The sequence below is a fragment of the Neofelis nebulosa genome, chromosome 5, assembly GCF_028018385.1.
Source record: "Neofelis nebulosa isolate mNeoNeb1 chromosome 5, mNeoNeb1.pri, whole genome shotgun sequence".
Classification (NCBI taxonomy): domain Eukaryota; kingdom Metazoa; phylum Chordata; class Mammalia; order Carnivora; family Felidae; genus Neofelis; species Neofelis nebulosa.
The window spans coordinates 84,845,725-84,851,235 of record NC_080786.1 but is presented as its reverse complement, the minus strand read 5'-3'; positions in this window follow the sequence as shown (position 1 = coordinate 84,851,235).

Sequence of the window (5,511 nt, the reverse complement as noted above, 5' to 3'; positions counted from 1 at the left end):
TAGCAACCCTTGTCATTTTCCCAACAGCATTTGCTCACTCTCTGTCTCTGTGTCACATTTTGGTAATTCTCCCAATAGTTTAAACTTTTTCATTACTGTTATATTCGTTATGGTGATCTGTGATCAGTCGTTATGACTTGTCGAAGGCTCAGATAACGGTTAGCGTTTTTTTAGCAATCAAGTATGTTTTGATTAAGGCATGCCCATTATTTTTTATATGTGATGCTATTGCACACTTAATGGATTGCTGTAGATACTGGGCAAACATAACTTTTACATGCATTGGAAAACCAAAAAACTCCTTTGACTAGCTTTGTTGTGGCATTTGGGCATTGCCATGGGCTGGAACTGAACCCATGATATCTCTGAGGTATGCCTGTATGTGGAAGGCTTTGTGCTGATCATAATACTGTATTGCCTTGATTTATTTATTTTTTTCAGATTGTTCATCTCTGCGTGTGTTGTACCCCTGAAGGAATGGGATCGTGAGTAACATGCATCCTTCCCACCAAGCAGCACATTGGAGTTGATAACTAAGTGTCCGTGCATTAGTCAGCTTGCCCTTAGCTAGAGCTCTGGTATCACACGGTGGTAAGCTGGACCCATAATTAAAAGTTTGGAAATACAGTAAAGCATAAATTTACTTACAACCCTACCATCCAGAGGTAACTGCTGTTAGTATTTTAATATATTTCATTTTAACCTTCTTTGATCTATGTCTCTGTTTACTTGATTTGGAACATTCTATGTGCAAAGTTTTGCCCCCCATGTCTCCCCATGCCATTAAACATTTTGAAAATATAATTTAAGTGACTGTAATATTCCATCATATTGATAAGCCATAATTTATTTGTCAATGTCCTTAATAGAGATGTAGACTACAATTTCTTGCTATTACAAGTTTTATTATAATGAGAATTTTTATGTCTATATCTACATACTCATATATCTGGTTATTTCCCTTTGATGTGTTTAATGGAATTTCAATTACTATCCACAGGGTATGGAACTTTGGAAGTTATTGATTCGTATTACCAAATTTTTGTCAGAAGCGTTGATCTTCTGTCTTCCCATCAGCAGAGAAGAATGCCTGATTTATCATTCCTATGCTACCATTAATTATCCTTTTCAATATTTACAAATTTGTTTACAGGATATGAGTTTCAGTTCGTTTTGCTTTTACATGCATCTTTGATCATCAGTGAACTTGGTTTTATATATTTATTAGCAACTTAATTTCTTCCCTGAATTATCTGTCTGTGTTTTTGACCATTCAAGAAAACGGAAGTGTCCATATTTTTCCTATTGGTATACTGCAGAGACATTATGGAGGGTCTTAAAAACCCTTTAAAATTAAACTGCATTTTTTTTTTTTAATTTTTTTTTTTTTCAATGTTTTTTATTTATTTTTGGGACAGAGAGACACAGAGCATGAACAGGGGAGGGGCAGAGAGAGAGGGAGACACAGAATTGGAAACAGGCTCCAGGCTCCGAGCTGTCAGCACAGAGCCCGACGCGGGGCTCGAACTCACAGACGCGAGATCGTGACCTGGCTGAAGTCGGCCGCTCAACCGACTGCGCCACCCAGGCGCCCCGCATTTTTTTTTTTTTAATTTCACACCATCCATGGCCACCTTAGAAGAAAGACCCATCCCAGATGCAAAGGGCAGTCCCTTCCTTCAAATATGACCTCAGTTGTTTTGGGTTACTGAATCGTTTTTATTTCATGTAAAGAATGCACAGGAAAATGTGAGCGGCGTTTTCCCTCAGCACACTTGCTTTCCATTAAGTGGATCTTTTGTGCTGAAACAGACTAGCAGACCCGCCAAACCAGACCAGGCTGCTGGCAGAAAGATGCTCACAGCCTGGTGTTAATGCAGGAAGGATAACAAGACCCCTGTGGCACGTTTTGGGAGGTCAGACCACATGTAGAAAGTTCCTTCTCTTCCTTCCTCCCCTCCTTGTTTCTCGCTTTTTACTTTTTATACATCTAAGGTATTGGGAATGGCTTGACTTGTTAGACATACATATTTTTCAGAAAGTCTCTGTTTTTTATATCTTCCCGAGGTAGTATGGATTCCTGAAAGCATTGAGAGAATAAAGACTTTTTTGGTGAAGTCCATTCATAAGATACACAAGGAGGATTCATCACAGAAACTTCAACCAATCTTTAAAAAAATGGGCTTTAACAACTCCCTTGAGGTGGGTGTTAGCATTATCTTGACTTTACAGATGAGGCTTGGAGAAGTTAAGAGTTTGCTCAAGGTCAACAGCCAGGAAAGCAATAGCACCGAAACTTGGACCCGGTTCTGCTGATGCCAAAGTGCACGCTCCAGCCTACACCCCTCGGCTAGCCTTCTTGGTCACAGTTCTTAACTATGTGTGATCAGAAAGCTCTAGCTACAGTCTTCATGTGTGATCAGAACACTGGTAGCGGGTCTATGAGGCAGACCCGGCAGGGGACAAGGCACAGTGGTGGGATATTGTGGCCAGAGTATTGGACCCTGGGGCTAGGAGAGTCGGCAAGTCGTGGATGAGAGAGAATCCTTGATGGAAGCCAGAGTGGCCATCTTTCCTGGCAAATGGGCGAAAGGGGAAATTGGACACTTAGGTACGGAAGGACAAAGGGAGTGGGTAGTGAGAGAGGGTAAGGCGGTTCCTTTCCCTCCACAAAGACTTCAGGAGCTCCAGGTGTGTAAGTCTGTGGCACAGTAATTGTGAAAGGCTATGGAGTTTCCAGGACTACAGAGGAATGACGGTACGTCCCCGGAAGATGGAATTGAATCACGTGAGGCTCTATCAAAGTGTAGGAATAAGAATGGGCGGGGGGTGGGGGCAAGCTTCAGGCACAGTAGGGCTTGAACAGGAGGAAGGCACTCCCATGGACTGATGGGAATCTGCACCTGCTTGTAGATGGCAACCTCTCTTAGGAGGGGTGTAACGGTTTATTCCCATTAATCGAGTTCCCCAACGTAACTGCAAACATGCTCTCAAAATCTGGGACGTGGACAAGAGGAAAGGAGTGCTCTCCGGTTTGGGGCAATAGATTCTCTAAGACAGTGGCTTTCATACATTTTTTGGGTTCGGACACTCGGTGAGGAGTACCTTTTCTATCACAAGCCAGTGACACAATACAGAAGCAACGTTTCGTGGTACCACACTTACTGTGCAAGAGACTCTCGGATATTTTGTATTCTCTTTTATTTCCATTAAGCAAAAATGCCGACACCTCACACTAAATTGATTTCGCAATCCATTAAAGGGTCATGACTTATTGAGTGAGAAGCCCATATGCTGAGTTGCACAGAACAGCATGTTCACAGAAGCTGTCATCGGGGGCCCTTAGTAGCCATAATCCACAGCATGGAAGTTGCACGTAGAATGTTTTTCCAAGGAGAAGAGATTAAAAATAGATGTTTTCGGGGCACCCGGGTGGTTAAGTGTCCAACTTCGGCTCAGGTCATGATCTCACGGTCTGTGAGTTCAAGCCCCGCGTCGGGCTCTGTGCTCACAGCTCAGAGCCTGGAGCCTGCTTCTGATTCTCTGTCTCCCTCTCTCTCTGCCCCTCCCCCACTCATGCTCTGTCTCTCTCTGTCTCAAAAATAAATAAAAACATTAAAAAAATAATAATAATAGATGTTTGCATTCTGGGTCACTCCTGTCCTTATAGCCTGCAAGTAACTCCCACTGCGATGGATTTGGGATTGTCCAGAATGAGAGTCTGGAAGGCCAGGATTGGAATCCGGCTCTGGGCGTATGCAGAAGTTTCCCGAGCACCGTTTAAGTCCGGTGGTGCTCAGCCCGAGATAGGGTGTCATCCTTCCCAAGCTTCCCAGGACCCGTTGGCCATGCACACAAAGAGAACCCGGCTTTGCTTGTTTGGGCCTTTGCTCCTTCCTATTTTATTGAATTCGAAGAGGAACTGTTTGCTGTTGGCCGCACATCCTGAATCATAATCAGGATGCTGCTGCTGGCACAGAAAGCCTGCTCCCACCCTTGCCTGAAATAACTGAAGAGGGAAGTTGAGTTCCTCCCTGCTCCAACCTTAAAGAAAGAGGCTCATAACTTAGGGTGCACTGGCAATACATCAAAAGGCGATCCAGTCACTTACAGTAATATCAAGGAGGGCCGAACAATGAATATGAAGTGAGATTAAAACACCTCATTAAAGAAACAAATTGTTCAGTTGACACGAGTTGATGCAGTTGTCAGCCAGCGTCCAGGGGCCCTCAGAGATGCTTCCTCGTCCGTGGGGTAGGAGAAGGCTATAAAATCACACCCTCAGCCTTTTCGATTCTTCAGCGAGTGTGCTTTTCTTAAACTCTCCGTCAGGGACAGTGCTTCTGGGGATATTGGTTCTCTGAGGCTGTTATAACAAATCACCACAAACTGGGTGGTTTAAAACAACAGAGCTGTCTTCCTTCCCAGTTCTGGAGGCCAGAAGTCTGAGAGCAAGGTGTTGGGAGGGCTGCACCCTCTCCGAAGGCTCCAGAGGAGAATCTTTCCTTGTCTCCTCCAGCCTCTGGTGGCTCCAGGCGTCCCTTGGCTTCTGGGCGCATCCCTGCACTCTGTGCCTCCAGCTTCCTGTGGACTCCCTCCTTCCCGAGCATCTCTCCTATGTGTCTCTTATGAGGATAGTTGACATTGGATTTAGGGCCCACCTGCTTTATCCAGGCTAATCTCATCTGGAGGTCCTTAATTTAATTGCACTGGTGACGACCCTTTTTTCCAAGTAAGATCACATTCATAGGTACTGGGGGTTAGGACTTGGGCATATCTTTTGGGGATCACCATTTGGCCCGCGGTGGGGTACAAAGTTGGAAAGGACAGGTTTGTTGTCCAGCAGGGGAGGCAAATAACTGAAGAACAATGTCCAAACAACAAGCCCAGGCAGAGCTGTGTTGCAGGTACTGGGGGGTCCGAAGAGAGTTTGCATCGGGAGTTGATGTGATGTGGATCTTGGACCCAGGGGCGCCTGGGTGGCTCAGTCGGTTAAACGTTCAGCTCTTGCTTTCGGCTCAGGTCGTATCCTATGGTTTGTGAGATCGAGTCCTGTGTCTGGCTCAGCGCTGACAACGCAGGTCCTGCTTGGGATTCTCTCTCACCCTTTCTCTCTGCCCTTTCCCTCACCTCTCTCTCTCTTTCTCTCTCTCTGTCTCAAAATAAATAAAAAAAAACTACAAAAAATATCCTCGGAGTGCCTGCGTGGCTCAGTTGGGTGGGCGTCCGACTTCAGCTCAGGTCATGATCTCTTAGTTTGTGAGTTCAAGTCCCATGTCGGGCTCTGTGCTGCCAGCTCGAAGCCTGGAGCCTGCTTCGGATTCTGTGTCTCCCTCTCTCTCTGCCCCCCCCCCCCTTGTGCTCGGTCTCTCTCAAAAATAAAGAAACATTAAAAAATTGAAAAAATATTCTGGAATGTAATGTGTTTGTTGTTATGAAGAAGACATCTTTATTCTTAAGGAGGACACGCTGAAGTATTTATGGGTGATGTGTTACAATGTTTACAGTTCT